This window comes from Episyrphus balteatus, chromosome 3, assembly GCF_945859705.1.
Source record: "Episyrphus balteatus chromosome 3, idEpiBalt1.1, whole genome shotgun sequence".
NCBI classification, from domain to species: Eukaryota; Metazoa; Arthropoda; class Insecta; order Diptera; family Syrphidae; genus Episyrphus; species Episyrphus balteatus.
The window spans coordinates 110,976,275-110,992,919 of NC_079136.1; the positions used below are offsets into that span (position 1 = coordinate 110,976,275).

The 16,645-nt window shown below is 30.9% G+C and overlaps 1 protein-coding gene across 6 annotated transcripts in view; it reads left to right on the plus strand.

Moving 5' to 3' along the window:
* Positions 1 to 1,599: 1,599 nt before the first annotated feature.
* Positions 1,600 to 16,645, plus strand: part of LOC129914783 (discoidin domain-containing receptor 2-like) — a 229,691-nt gene continuing 214,645 nt past the window's right edge. For 2 of the 6 annotated variants that reach the window (XR_008772248.1, XM_055994177.1), the window contains exon 1: positions 1,604 to 2,731. The gene's annotated coding sequence lies outside the window, so the exon portion shown is untranslated. Of the gene's footprint in view, positions 2,732 to 16,645 lie in introns of all 6 variants that reach the window. The other 4 variants (XM_055994176.1, XM_055994174.1, XM_055994173.1 and 1 more) reach the window with 4 other exon arrangements.

A 16,645-nucleotide genomic window follows, 5' to 3' on the forward strand; every position in this document is an offset into this window, starting at 1 on the left:
AAAGCAACAAAAAAAACTTAAAACTGGCAACAAAAATGTATTAATTCAATAGTTATAAACAAAATACCACATTAGGTCATTTGCGCACTCTTATACACACTATTGTGTAAGAGTGCGCGGCTTAGTTTGTAAGAGTGCGCAGCTGCGTACAGGTGTAAGTTCGCACAAAAGTCGCAAATAAAACTGCCTATCTTTAAATAAACAGAGTATATTTCAACCCATCACTCCTTGCATGAGAAACAATCAATTTAGTCTTCGATTAATGGTTCCGAGAAAATTTCAATATATCCTAGTTACTTTCATTCGCTTGTTTTTTGTAAAACTTGCATTTGGTTTCTTTTTGGTTGGAATTGCTTTTTCTAGCTGCTGTTTGCTGGTATATGGACAAATGCCAGTTATTTTGAAGCCTTGGATAGCATTTACTGCTCTTATAACCCGCGCACTCTTATACATCATCTTACACGTTCAGATATGTAATCGAAGAATATATAAGTATTTCACAATGCACTTTATTACCAATCTTACGTGTTCCTCAAATGTTTCTTTTTGTCGACTTTTCAATGTCCCATACTTTGTTTATTGTAATTTTTTGTTGTTGAGCGGAAAATTTAATTTGTTTGGCAAGAAAAATTGGAAAAAAAGTGCTAAAAAACTTAAACTTAAATAGCACCTCTGTTTACAAACACATTTGCATGAAATTTTGACATCAGATCAAACTCATTTAGATCTTTCCAAAATAAGTGCATTCAGTCTTATATTCCCTTTCAAACCGTAGAAAATCGCTTTGCGCGCATTCTTATACCATCCTACCCTACCAAAGAACCGAGGGCAGGAAGGGGTACACCTACATAATTATGCTTTTGTGAGGGAAGTCAAAAGCAAGCTCTGTGCAAAATGGAGCGTTCGATTGAAGCCACTTTTTCATATAAATAGAACAGGGTTTTAAGTAGGTACAAAAGCTAAAAGAAATTTAAACAATTCCATATTTACAAATTAAATTTTTGCAATCTAATTCCTAATGGAGAAGAAGATGATCCCTTTGAACATTTGCAACCCAAGCCAGTAAAATCCTGCCCGTGACAATGAAATACCTCATTACTAATAATGATAAATATCTATTAAAAAAAACTGAATTCTATAATTAAAATCTTATAATGAAAATAAGTGTTGCCCGCTAATATCTTTTCATTTTCAAGTACTTTGCAGAGTTTTTACTTTCCATTGGCAACTCATTTTCGTGTCAATATCTGTAAAGTAAGTACGCTCTTTCAAATTTTCCTCATTTCTCTTAAAAAATTCATTTTCTGTTCATTCTTCATAGTAGGTCTCCGCTTGAACCAAGTACCAGATTGTGCTGCGCACAACACCAAACCATCTCGCCTACTTTGTCACAAAACAATCGAAAATGTCTACCTTCTTGGTTCTCTTCGAGGTCACTATAACACTATTTCGCTCTCACTTTTCCCGTTTTTCTGTAATACAATTTTTGTATCCCCCAGAAATAACTGTGCGTATATTTGGGTCTCATTGGTTGTAGACTGTAGGCAGCACCAACTATCGAACACAGTAGCTCCACCACATACAATCCAACTCGACTGTAATCAAGCATGAACCAACGAAAGCGAAAAATCATCCCCGAGAACGACAACGACACACAACCAGACAACAACCTATGGATAACGGAAATCGAACTTCCAAACAGTCACAGTGGAACTCTTGCCGAAGTAACGTCGCGTGGTACCGTTGTAGATTTTTTTGGAGCATAAAACCAGGAAAAGCAGAGCAAAAACTCGGTTTTGCCATATAGCTCTCCGTCTCCACAGACAGCAAGCGTCCCATACCCTTCAGAAACTGGCAACCCCCTCCCTTGATTAACTCATACAAACTCAACCCCTAAGTTCAGGTTCATTGTGTGTATAGTAAGAGACACATTTTGGATGTTTTTGTTTTGTACAGGATGAATTATTCATTCCTCCAGAATAGGTAAATAGTAAAAGTTCGGATAGATTCGTTGTGATCGTTCGTCGGTCGTTCGCTCGCTCGCTTGGTCGGTCGGACATAGCGATACGCGCCGCGCGGTCATACATTCTAACACACTCACACACTAATTTAGACACATTTCGTCACACAGTTACACACACACTCAAAACCACCCCCTCTGCCACCCACCTTTGGCGAAGGTTGAAAACATTATCCTGTTACCTGTAATCAAATGTGAAAACAAGCAAACAGAAAAAAGGAATCATTTCCAAGGACTTTCGCTCCTTCTTGTATCTCAAGGATTAAATTGTCTGCGAAGCTCAGTCGAATTGTTAGCAATTTGTTGCAAACTTTACGACTTTCACAAGGAGTTTTCCTTTTCTGGCAAATTTGTGTGTGTGTTTTTGTACAAATTACGCTGCTTGTTTGTGTGTTATTCGACGAAATATGGTCCTTCGAGCCGGAATTTCCCTTTAGTCTCGAAATTACATTCGTTTTTTTGATATAAAATCAAAAATTTATTGTGAACAAGTTTGTGTGTTCCAACAAATAAAAAAAAGGGCAAGTCATTAGTATCAATTTATAATGAAATGAAATATTATGATGCCGAAGTGGTGGTGAATAGAATAAGATAGAAGATACTTAAAGAGATACAAAGAATTAAGGAAAAAAAAGTTATTCAATATTGGATTAAGCTGTTGGATACATTTATGCCCAGGGGATTTATCGAGTTTATAAGATTTTAAGACTTGTAAGTGTGTGTTTTTCTATATTTTATTTTATTATTATTGCCATCGTTTGCTATGAAAATGCTCTCATAAATGACCTTGAACCCGTTAGCATCATATAGAAAAATCTTCTACCCTCTTCCTCTGTCATTTTCATTGAAAGTACTCGTATCTTTTAGTTCAAGTGCAGCTTCTTTTCCTTTTCGTATCTAATATGTATCTTTTGAATTATCTTTACAAACAAATTTTCCTTTGCCGATGGAAAATAACCCAAATCTAGTATGTGACATGGAATATTTGTGTCTGTGCTGTGCAGCCCCCTCCCCTCCCATCCCGAGCTGAGTGTGAGGGATGGCGGATGGGTGGGGTTTTGTTGGAGGATAAACGACGATAAAAGGGGAGTTAAAGTCACATTATTTCTTGTATCAGAGAGAAGGTTCCATTCGTTTTGTGTGCCAACATACCGTTGCCACTTGTTACGCACCATGCAAAAGAAAACGAGTCCTTTTTTTTAGAGAGTTGAAAGGATCCCATGAATGGTTGTTGTTAAGGGTTGTATAGTGGGATGGAAAGGGGATGGGTAGGGGGGGGGGGGGGAAGACCAGTGAAGGTGATAAGTAAAATATGGGACTGGCTTTCAAATTTGAGTTTAATGGATGTAGGGGATTTTGTTATTAGGGAAAATGGTTGGGTGATTTTTGAACAAGTGGAGAGTGAGAGGCATTTTCCTTTTTATTTTTCTTAAATTTTCGTGTGCGGCGTTTTTGGGGTTTTGCAATAATAATTATTAATTCAAAGTGTTGCTTGGCTTTTGGAAGTTAGATACGTAGAATACGTAACGTATAAGCTTGTATGTGTTAAAGCAGGCAAAAGGGTATTCGTATTCTTACCAAAAATCTACATAAATGGAAAGCATTAATAAATTGGAAAATTTCCCTATTTTCAAGGAGAGGATATTTGATACTTCTATTTCCGTTTAGGGTTCTATTGGTTGGTTTTGCTCGTTTTGATGAAAGAACCAAGTAGACAAAATCAGTATGTGTACGAGCGTGTGTTTTTCTATGATTAACTCTATGTTCTCCTTCGCATAAAACAAATTTATATGAAAAGCCGATTAAGTGAGTGTTTGGTAAGCCGAACGTATGGGATGTGTTATGTTTGCGCCTACTTAATTTAATGATAACATCAACATCGACCTTGATGGGGTAAGGGAAATCGATTGGAGCTTAAAAGCACATATAAGCAACTGGTGAAATGTATAAACGAGGAAGAGAAGAGCATATTGGATTAGATTGTGCTGATACAAATTGGCTTTGTTTTCTTTTCGATCAAACAAAAATTTATTAATTAATGAGACAAGTTAATTAAGTTTTCGACACGAATAGTAAACAAAATTTGCGAAAACAAATTTTGGTCAAAAATTTTAAGGATTTTCAAAAAGTAATTGGACAAAACTATGCACAGGATTTTAATGATGATGGATAACGGTTCACTTTTTAAGCTGACATGAATGTTCCTTGGATTGACTCTTTTTATTAGGTCCATAAATGTACAAATATGTTAGAATTCCAATAGACTTTATAAAACATACCTTATATCGTCGTCGAAACTTAGGGCTATGTTTGTAATAAGTATGTGTCTTCTATTCTCCATAAGATACCAATTCTGATCTGTATCCGGTTTTTAATGATGAAAATATGTTGTCACAACTTTAGAATAAGGTTTGAGCATCTAGATTTTCTAGAATTCAAACTCTTTTACAGAGACGTTGGCGATTTTTGATTTGATATAGGTACTCATTTAGTTCTATCACAACGAATTATTCGTTTCTGTAGAAATGTTTTACTATCCATGAATAGGAATGCACAAAATGTCAAATCAATAAAATATATGTCTATCTTTTTTATTTTAAACACAATTTTTAATATATGCTGTATGCTGTTTGAAAAGAAAATCAACATGTTTTTCTAGCATATATACATTTTACTTACCTATAACAAAATAATAACGGAGTTATGAAAACCAGAGTTATGTGCGTCGAAGTTATGAAAGACTTATGTTATGAAAAAATGAAGCTATGAAAAACCAAAGCTATGAAACCTGGTTTTTGGGTTGGATGAGGAACGATATACGGAATGATTCAGGAAGAATGTACCAAAAAGCTAGAGCGTGTAATGTAGTTTAGGTTAAGACAAGAAAAAAATTGAAATTATTCTTTTTTATATTTTTAAACAAAGTCGTATAATTTTCCTACTAGTTTTTGAAAAATTAATTTTCAAAATTAAAATTTTGAAAAAAAAGTAAAAAAAAAAAGTTAGAACTAATTTTTTTTAAATTGTATGTATCTAATGGCGTTTTCGATTGGCAGTCCGGAAGCGTCCGGAATCATTCTGAAAGCGTTTTATTCGCACAAAACTCATAGTTTTGTGTGAATAAAACTTTTTCAGAATGATTCCGGACGCTTCCAGACTTCCAATCGAAAACGCCATAAGTATCTACTAATTTAGTTTTCAAAACTCAATGCTCTTATTTGTTAAAAAAAAATAAAAACCTTAATCTAAAAATGTCTTGTCGTTTTCGATAAATTAAAAAAAATACTAAAAGTACCTACTTTTTTTAAAAAAGCCGTATATTTTTTTTTTAATTAATTTTTCAAAAAAATAGCTCATTAAACAACTTTATTTAAGAAAAAAATACAAGAACAAGTTTTTGGCTTCATTAAAAAGTACAGCACGATATTGTTGGTGTAAACGTTGATTTTTAATAATTTTGTTTCCAAATTTAGGCAACTTTTTAGAAAATTGCTCCTCCGGGCTAAAGAGTTCAAAGGTCATGAAAAAGTGCCCTAATGCGATCGGACTGTCTTCGTTTCCTGTAAATTAATTACAAGATCACAAGAATGACTGAAAGTTGAGTCGCTAGGAATTGCTACTTCAATCAGTGTCGTGCACAAATCTATTTTTTTCCTGTCTCTATATCGTTCGAAAAAAATCTTAGTTGCTTAACATTTTTAAATTTTGTATGTTATCTATTTTTATCTTCTTCCTTTTTTTTTTTTCTCGGCGCTGTTATGATCTCGATGTCGAGGGGATCATAACCTTCCCACGTTACTGCTTCACACTAGTGATCCGCCTGTGGGGTTCGCCGGGTTGACCTCAGAAATCGGCGGCAAGCCTCCCGGTTTTGTATTGTTCCGTTTCTGAGGCCAACTGAATGCTGGTGTTTTTGCATTTGCTTGTACCAGGAGTTTTTAGGCATACCTTTCTTTTTATTTATGTTTTATCTATGTTTTATCTATCTATCTAAGGCAAAGAAACAAACTAAAACAACATGTGAAGTGAATGTTAGCCCCGGAAAAATGATTCAATCTAATTTTTGCTAAAATTGGTGGTACGATTCTCATAACACTGCCACTGCCTCGGAAAGAGTTAAATATTTTTTTTTAATAGTATATTTCTTCTATAACAATTTCTTAAATCTAGTTAGTTCATAGTACCTATGCCATATTGTTGTAATTGGTAATCACCCAAAACTTCAATAGAAAAAAAAAATTTATGAAAAAAATTTCGAAAACTTGATTAAAAAAAGTATACATCACATGTATAAATTTAATATTTTTTTCTTTAATCCAAAAATGTAATATTTGAGAATTTTGATTTGTATTTAGACAGTATAAATGCTTTTGCATAAAAATCGTTAAAACCAGTTCTTTGGATATAATGAGAAATTTTAAAAACGGATCCATGGGATGTCCCGTTAGTTATGATTACATAAAAAACATTTTTCATTAAAAGGTAATTATGGTACATATAATCATTTTTAGCAAAAAAACAGAACCGACTTCCATTTCTCAAAACTGGGTTTTATGATTTTTAAAATAGTTCCTATGGCTAAATGAAGATGAAATTGAAATGGGACCACACTGCAGCCACCAGCTTTCCAATACAAAAAGATTTATCAAAATTTGTTCACTCAGTCCAAAGTTATGCGGTAACAAACATAAAAAAAAAAAAAAAAAAAAAAAAATACAGACGAATTGAATACCTCCTCCTTTTTGGAAGTCGGGAAAAAGGTACCTTCCGTTATTTTTTCAAAAGGGTCCAAAAACAAGTTTTAAGAAGGTCCCTCCTTCCGTTTAGGCTGTAGCTCCTTGTACATAATACAGAGCGACATAATGACAGACAGATAACATGATATTAAGGCCAATTCATGAGGAATGTGCTAAAAAGCTAAAGCGTGTATGTTGGATCGATACAAGAAAAAAATCGTATGGCATGGGAGTCTTTTTTCGGAATTTTTAAACCTATTATGTAGAGAATTGTCAGGTCTCACACATAGAAAACTATTATGTTTTTTTTACCTTGAGTAACTTGTAACGCAAGTATCGGATTTATGGAGAATTTTTACAGGGTTATTTTATGTCATAAAAAGCAAGTGTACCAAATTTCTTTGAGGTCAGACTTTTTCCAAAGTTTTCAACATTTTCGTTCAATTTGATTGAAATATGCCCTATAACCCCGCTCTGAAAAGTATAAAACAATTTTTTTTTTCATTTGAAATTGTTATGTTATATTCATTTCATACGCGTGCTTATATGCCACTGGTCGGCCTATTAGGCTATTGATTATGTCGAAAAAAACATGGCAATAAGGAACTAAGACGTTCACGGGTTTTTATTGCAGGAATCGTTCAATGGGTTATAAAAGAACATAAAACCGCGGAGTGCTATTAAATGAGAGGGTGGAAACTGAAGATAGGGGTGTAAAAGCCCCCTTTTTGGTTTTTTCAATATATCTCGTAAACCGAGCAAAATTTTAATATATTGCTCTGAAAACTTTTTGTAGAGAATTGAATTTCTGTTTTTTGAAAATTGAAAAAAAAAAAAATTTCCATACCAAAATAGTCGAAACAATCATAAAAAAATATCAAAAAAATCGATTTTTTGAGTTTTTTTGCTTTTTTAGTTGTACATTTTTTTTGGGTTGAGATAGACATAAACATTGCTCCAAAGAAAAAAAGAAGATTAAATTGAAAATTGAAAAAAAAAAAAATTTCCATACCAAAATAGTCGAAACAATCATAAAAAAATATCAAAAAAATCGATTTTTTGAGTTTTTTTGCTTTTTTAGTTGTACATTTTTTTTGGGTTGAGATAGACATAAACATTGCTCCAAAAAAAAAAAAGAAGATTAAATTTCCTTCAAAATGCTGTACTCATTAAATTTTTTCATTGAAAATTAACCGAAGTATGGCCATTTTAATCTATCTTTTTTTCGCATTTTTAGTTTTACTCAAGTAAAACAGAAACATTTGAGGGGAAAGTACGATAACTTAAGTACCAAGAACTGATAATGAGATTTTGTAGAGGGGTTAAATACAATCATTGTCTACTATGGCAGAGGGGTCTATGTCCCCCCGTTTTGGCGGGAGGGGCAATTTTCTAAAAAAAATACTTAAAATAAAAAAAAATTATTAAAAAACAACGGCAACACTTACAGTTTTGATTGATACTTTTTTCAAAAGCTAGAATTATAAACTTAATATTAATTTTAAAATGAAGTTATTTTAATCAATTGTTTTTGAAATAAAAAAGTGATTCCGATAATGAAAGTATTTTGTCTATTTTTCAATTTTCACAAAAAGTAGAAGGCATAGGAACATTATGATTTTCATGATTTGATAAGAAATCAATTAAGGCAGTTTACTTTGTCGATCAATTTCGTATTGAAGTCCATAGTCTTTGTGAAAATTGTACTCAATGCGCTTTTTGAACTTTTTTTTTTTGAAATCGGGTATTTCAAAAACAATTGATTAAAATAACTTCATTTTAAAATTAATATTAAGTTTATAATTCAAGCTTCTGAAAAAAGTATCAATCAAAACTGTAAGTGTTGCCGTTGTTTTTATATTTTTTTTTGAAAATTGCTCCTCCCGCCAAAACGGGGGACATAGACCCCCTCTCAGATAGTAAACAATGATTGTATTTAACCCCTCTACAAAATCTCATTATCAGTTCTTGGTGCTTAAGTTATCGTACTTTCCCCTCAAATGTTTCTGTTTTACTTGAGTAAAACTAAAAATGCGAAAAAAAAGATAGATTAAAATGGCCATACTTCGGTTAATTTTCAATGAAAAAATTTAATGAGTACAGCATTTTGAAGGAAATTTAATCTTCTTTTTTTTTTTTGGAGCAATGTTTATGTCTATCTCAACCCAAAAAAAATGTACAACTAAAAAAGCAAAAAAACTCAAAAAATCGATTTTTTTGATATTTTTTTATGATTGTTTCGACTATTTTGGTATGGAAATTTTTTTTTTTTTCAATTTTCAAAAAACAGAAATTCAATTCTCTACAAAAAGTTTTCAAAGCAATATATTAAAATTTTGCTCGGTTTACGAGATATATTGAAAAAACCAAAAAGGGGGCTTTTACACCCCTATCTTCAGTTTCCACCCTCTCATTTAATAGCACTCCGCGGTTTTATGTTCTTTTATAACCCATTGAACGATTCCTGCAATGAAAACCCGTGAACATCTTAGTTCCTTTCTAAATGACAGAATCAATAGCCTATATGACCGGCCACGAATATTAAATATCAAAACAATTTCAGAAGAGAATACTTTTCTGACGACCCTTATGTTATATGTTAATAAATATAAAAATATGTTGATTACACAGTTATAAAGAATAAAATATCTTATAAGGCCGTAATCAAAACTTCTGTCTTCAAAAACTCTTGCAAAATTACAATCTGAGGAAGTTATGAATTATTTCAATCTTATATAAAATAGTTACTCTGCACATCGCCTTATTTGTTTCTTCGAGTTCACAAAAAAAAACTATAGAAATTTTACTCTATTTCATAATTTATGTGTGCGTCCTTTCAAATATGTAATTTATTATGCGCCAATAAAAACGTCCTGTTTTTCAGAGTCTAGCCAAAGGTAAGTTATATTGTAAAGGGAAAATATATTGGCAGAACATACATAGGTAGAAAAAAACTGCTGATGTGAAACAGATTTATGTGTCTTTGGTCGAACAAATATGGCTAAATGCCAGACCCCAAACATTTCAATGATCTCAACACACATTGTAGAGCTTTTGACATTAAAGGATATTTGGATAAACTCAAACTTTATATGTGTAATGTGAAGTAGTATGCATTTTATGATGTTGAATTAGTTTAAGCTAGTAACTACCATCAGTGGTAGTTCTATGGAACAATGAATGATAGTTTCTTTGCAAGAGAAATTTAATAAAAACTTGAAAAAATTGAAAATTGTTTTTCAAATTTCAAAAACATTTTTTAAATGTTTTGAATTCCAAACCAAGTATGCAATTTAATTTCTTGGATCGTTAACTTCAAGGAAACGGTTCTATTCTATGGCAGATACCTACCGTTAATAATAACGGTTCAAGCGAACAAGTCTTGCTTTTTTGTTTGTATTTTAAATAAGATTCTGTTGGTTGAACTTTGAAATTTTAATTAGTATTAACAAAATAAACCAATAAAATTTACCTGTGTGTTTATCAAAATCGATTTAGCTATTTTCATGAAAAAAATATTTAGTATTATTTTATGTGCGGAAAATTGGAAAGATCATCGGTGGTGTACCTAAATAAAACTTCGAGATATGAAGCCTGAACTAATTAAAAACACTAAGCCCTGATTTTTCAATCGTCATTTAGACTATCAGAGGAATAAATGTCAATATAAAAAAACTTTTATTCCTAGGAATAACCTCTAACTGAGGTTTATCTGACTATTGAAAAATTGGCCATAAGTGAAAAAAGTACAAAAAAGTTTCAAATTTTTCAAATAATTTATATTTTCAAATTTTACATCAATAAATTTGTTTTTGTTACTTTGTTCTTTTGTTTACTTTTTATACTTTTTTTTTGTGTTTCGATGTAGTTCTAGATTAAATCTCGATATTTCTATTATAATTTCGAATCTAACTTCAAAAAAAATATAATGACGAAAATATTTTTGAGAGATATTAGAGGTATTAAAAAATTTAAATATTAAAAGACACACAAAAAGCAGTAGCTTATTATTTAACTTAAAATTCCATTCTAATTCCACGTAAAAGTATGTATGTAGGGGAGAAGGGGGTACATTTGACACTTAGTTTTTAAAGGTCTGTATTTTCGAAAACTGTTAATGTTTTCCAATGTTTTGTTTTGTATTTGATTTATTGACTATTCAAGATTATACTAGCAGTAATTTTTTTTGTTTTACAACATTACAACATTTAAAAAAATTATATTTTCTAAAAAAAGTCATTTTGTCAAAAGTGCCCCGATCCCGGGGCACTTTTGACTTTAAAAGGGGTACATTTGACAATGGTGGATTAAACCCCACATCGTGTGCATTACATTTTTAAAATTATCAGCGGATCTTACTCGTCTATTATTTAATTAGAAAAAAAAAAATACATATTTGGTTTTAAACAATCTACTAAACAATATAACGAAAAAAAATAAATCAAAAAATTTATTTTCTAAAAAGAAGAAGAAAAAACAAAAAACCATAAAATATTTCAAAAAATCTCTCCATTTAAATCTTAATCAAAATTAATCGATGTCGATTTACTTTTAAATAATTTATTAAATAAATAATTCCCCGAAATCAACGTAAAAATGTGCCCAAATTGCAAAAGTCAAAGGTGCCCCGAAGGAGCTTCATAACTGTTTTTCTTTTTTTTCAATAACTAATACTATTTTTTTACAAAGCTGGTTTTAATTTACTTAACTTTAAGCATAGTGCTATCAAAATATTGATTCAGCATTGAAAAAACTTTTTATTAGGTTCAGAAATCGCTTACATACCGGTGGTCAAAAATAAGATCAAAAATACAGAAAACACGAAAACACGTGGTACTCCGCGAAAAGTTAATGGAAGACTCCGAAATTTCGCAAAATTTCTTTAAATCAAACTAAGCTTCCTTCTTCATCCAAACTATTGTTAATTAAGGGCACGATCATACCGAAAAACGCAAAGTCAAATGTGCCCCGGTGTCAAATGTACCCCCGCTTACCCTAGTTTAATTTTAATATTGTCACTTCGATGTCGACAATTCAAAAACACTGTATTCTTTCAATAAATAAATAAAAAAAAAAATAATCTCACAACAATCTCGAAAAATCATCATGGCAGCTGCTGGTTAACTGCTTAATTTACAAAATCAATTTGTGGCAAAATGGTTTTCCGTCAGGAGAGTTTCCCAGGAGCAAGTAGGAAAATTAAATATTTTCCTTTGGGAGCTCTTGTTTGCTACTCGCAATGCCTTATGCATGAGTAATTTGTTAATCTTTACTCTCTTAAAGATGATGCTTTTATTTTATTCTCGGAATCTTTGAATCACTTTCGGAAAACCCCAAACTTAGTTGACACAGATTTTCCATTTGTTTTGTTCAGAGACATCGAAAAGTTCTTGTTATTGCAAGTCTCTTAGGTAATCAGGGGATTCGTCTTTCCATCTGGTATCTCTCACAAACACTGCCTTATTTTCTTAACAGGTCACGTGCTATACAAATGGAAAATGTTTGATTTTATTTTTGTTTCAAAAAATAACATTTTCAGGAACATTTGAATATTCAGTTAAATAATAATTGTTAACACACTTAGGCTCAATTTATTCACTCTCCATTATATTTAAAATCTCCATTAAAAATTATAAATCTGTCAAATCGCATACAAATTTTAAAATTTCCCTTTTTAAATGGCGACTTTAAATTTAATGGAGTGTGAATAAATTGAGCCTTAGACCTTTGAGGTTGAATTAAAAAAAAATTTCTTTTTTAATTAAAAATTATGAATATTCTGTGCAGAAAAAAGCTTTTACTATAAGGGTTCAATTTTTGAAATTTATGATAGAAATTATTAAAATTCAAATTTGTTTGATATTTTATTTTTAAATACCTACACTGTTTTTGTAATTTTTAAGTTCACTTTAAGTTAAAAAAAAAGTGTGAAGGAGCTTATTAATACAATTTTATTATGAATATTTTTGGCTACACTACTATTCTAATCAAAGGGAAATAAATAAGGTTATAAAATAAAATAAAATAAAATAAAATAAAATAAAATAAAATAAAATAAAATAAAATAAAATAAAATAAAATAAAATAAAATAAAATAAAATAAAAAAAAATAAAATCAAATAAAATAAAATAAAATAAAATAAAATAAAATAAAATAAAACAAAATAAATTAAAATAAAATAAAATAAAATAAAATAAAATAAAATAAAATAAAATACTGAACTCCTAATTACGTTTCCATTTTTTAGAAGCTGGACGATAATTCCATGCTTCCACTATTTGTGGACGCATTGGGTAACCCAGGATGTGTCTTTGACATTTTTTCATTGGTCACGAAAAAAAAAAACTTTTAACAGTTTTGATTTTACTTTTTTTTCTATAGACTCTTTTACAAGAAAAAGATATGGTCAAAAATATATAAAAACAAAAAGGAACAGACAAAAAAAAACAACTCGTTGAAACGAACTTCACTTCATACATAAACTGCTTCTTCCTTCCGGTAAAAGTAAAAAAAAAACTCAAAGAACTCTAACTTAATTCACATGCAACAACCCAGAAAAGGTTAATCAAAGTTCAAGTTTAAATTGAATTGAAAGGGAAAAAACAGAAGGAAATATTTTAAGGCGCACACCATTTGTTTCATTCCCACACAATTTACGCCACGACGAGCATTAAGGTTAATTATTTCTTATTTTTCGAAATACGGAAAACCCTTTCCTTTTACTTTTCTTTTCTTTTATTTATTTTTTGTTTAAATTTTTTTTTATAATAAAGTTTATCCCTTATACACGATGTTGTAACTTTCATGTATTTATTACAAGTGTTTTTATTTTTTTTTTCTAAAGGAAGCATTTTTTTTATAAAATTTCTACATCAACTTTAAATTAAATTACTTTTCACGGTAGGTGGCGACTTATTTATGAAGCAGAAGACATCCAAAAACACATTAAAGGTCAGTTTCTTTGTTCTCCAAGTCTCCTGCTTCTTTCTACCTGTCAATAATTTATGATAAAGACATAGAATTACCATGTTTAACAACCTTTCTTTCATCGGTCAGGTTCAAATCGAGTCGGGTCTGCTGGGCCTATCAGCTGCACCCATCTCGATTATATTCTTTTGTCGTTGAACTACCTTTTTGATTGCACTCCCATGGGGTCATTACCAGAATACACCAAACACAGACAGTGATTATGGTGCGGGAAATTGATTTGATTCAGACAGATGATGATGATAAAAGTAAGTAAGCAGAGAGGAGGAGAAGGATAAATGGGAATGAGGGAAAACAAAAAAGAAAACCTTCCAGAAGGAATCTGAAATCGTTAAACGTGTGTGTTCCTAATTACCCCTAATATTCAATAATTACCTCAATCAGAAAGATACTCCTTAAGATTGGATATGTACTCGCATATGGAATTGGGATGATGTCTATTCCCATCTACGAGGTAGTTTAGTTATGAAAAGGGAAGAGGATGTATCAGAGGATGATAGAGTTTGTCGTTATGTTACCACACATCATACCTACATTCATACACAAGCAAACGATAGGAATTTCAATTAGTTGCATATGTTTAAAATTCCAGGACAGTATAGTTTGGTGGTCTTTCCTCTGTAGTCCTTAAGGCAAATTGTTTATGTAATGTATGTGGATGTGGATGCTTAAGGAAATCCACATGCGATTTCTATATTTACTTTACATACATCCATACATGCATACATAGGTGCCCTTTCCGCATGCATGCCTGCATGTTTTCAAAACTATTTCGTTGGCTGAAATTCTTGAGTAAATATGAAGTAGAAGAAGGATATTTGCATATATAGAGAATGAGAATGAATAAAGGAGTTAAGATATTTATTTTTGTGATTTCGTTTTTAGTTGTGTAAGCTTTTTTTATTTATTTTTTTCTTTGGAAAAGGAAGAAAAAGGTTTGCATTCCATATTATGATTTAAAATATTTTGTTTGGCAAAAAAAATTGAAATGGATATAGAGTTATAGGTACCTAGATGGTTTTGAGTAAGGTAAGTTGAAAGATTGGATTTATTGGTTCTTGGTAAACTTAATGGAGGGAAAAATTACAAAAACCCGATTTTATTATACAGAGATTTCAAAGATTTCAAAAGTGTGGGCTATTAGAGTGGTCGAATTTTTTTAAATAATTTGTTTTTATTAAAAATGACAGATTTTGTTTATTAAATGGTATGACCATTAATAGAATAATATTGTTCAAGGTTATGTAGGTATTTATTTTTATTTTGGCCGAACCATTTCTCAGTTTTGCATGATCAACTGGATCAAATTTTGGCTTCACAGAATTTTTCAACAGGGTTAATGAAGAATTAAATGTGTGGTTTTGCAGTTAAAAAACATACTCGTACATCTTTGGCTTGCTCAACAGTATAGTAAAATCATAGCCAAAAACTAGAAGTTTTTAAAAAAATTTTCCAACAGTCGATTTCTCTAATTGCTCTTCCATAACATCCTAAGCTCTGCAGTATCCAAAGATATTTGCTCCACGTCATATTCGGTATTCGGCCTATTTTTCTGGTATTCGGCCGAATAGTTTAACTATTCAGCCGAATACCGAATACCAAATGGAGAATAAAAAAAGACATAAATTTATTATACTAAAATGTGTGTTTTATTAAGAAATTGTAATTTTAGTAGGTACTTATAGAGATGCCGCGAACATTCGGCCTCTATTCGGTATTCGGCCTATTTTTCTGGTATTCGGTATTCGGCCGAATAGTTTAACTACCTATGTCTACCTTTGCAGTAGTAGGTAGTGTGTTCAGACATTTATCTTAAAAGTCGTTCAGTTATTCATCGTTACAATACGATGTTGTTGTGAATTTATTAAGACACATCTATTCTTGAGACAAAGTATAAAATTTTTGAAATTACCAACGTTTTTTTTTTTGAGTGTCCTTGCCCGAATATTCGGTATTTGGCCAAATCAATGTTCGCGGCATCTCTACTTATAATCTACTAAAGGCAAATTGTTGTGAATGAAAACTATTTGCTCCGCATTTGTTGTGTAGTAAACGATTACGTTTATCTTCGTAGACTATTCCTGCTTCGAAAGGTTGAGTCACACATATGCAGCTTCATCGATTAATAAAGACGTTATTACGTCAAAAAAAGTCACAACTCAGAATTGGCAGGAATTGTCTAAGAATTGTCATGATGTTGTACTTGTGTGTAAGAAAACAAACAAAACGACTATTTCTTCAAAGTGAGAGTGATGAAGATTATCAAATGCAATATTTGGGACACTTATGTATATTTTTTTTTAGTGAGCACATACTATTAAAAAAACTCAAAAATAATAATCGCTTATCCCTTTAAAGATATAACTACCAGAATAATGGAAATTTGTTTCCGTTTCTGCAAGTTTTCAAGTTTTTAGCAAATCAATAGTTTAACAATGGTTTTCCTTTATTTTTTAGTAATAACGCAAATAGTTTGGATGTTATATCAGCTCAAAAGTCCTTTTTTTAAATTGTACTTGCCGGTATAATTTATAACTCGAGTTTGCATTCTACACTTTTCTTAAAATAGCCAATATTTTTAGAAATAAGAAACCACCATTTATCATTTAATTTTATCATTAAACTTTTTTTTAAATTTAAATACATATTAAAATATAATGTCGATATCACTTTATACATCGTCTGTTTATGGTAATTATCTCAATAAACTGGATAAAAATCATATTCATAACGAACTTCTAAATCGCTTTTCCGTATGACTATTATCTTAATGAAATCAATGTTTCTTTTGTCGGAATAAGTTCAAAAATTACAGAAACACACAACTTACATGAATTCATGAATAAAGTTTAAATATTAATTAAATACAATTTCTGTCCACATTTGCAAAACAAGTTCCCT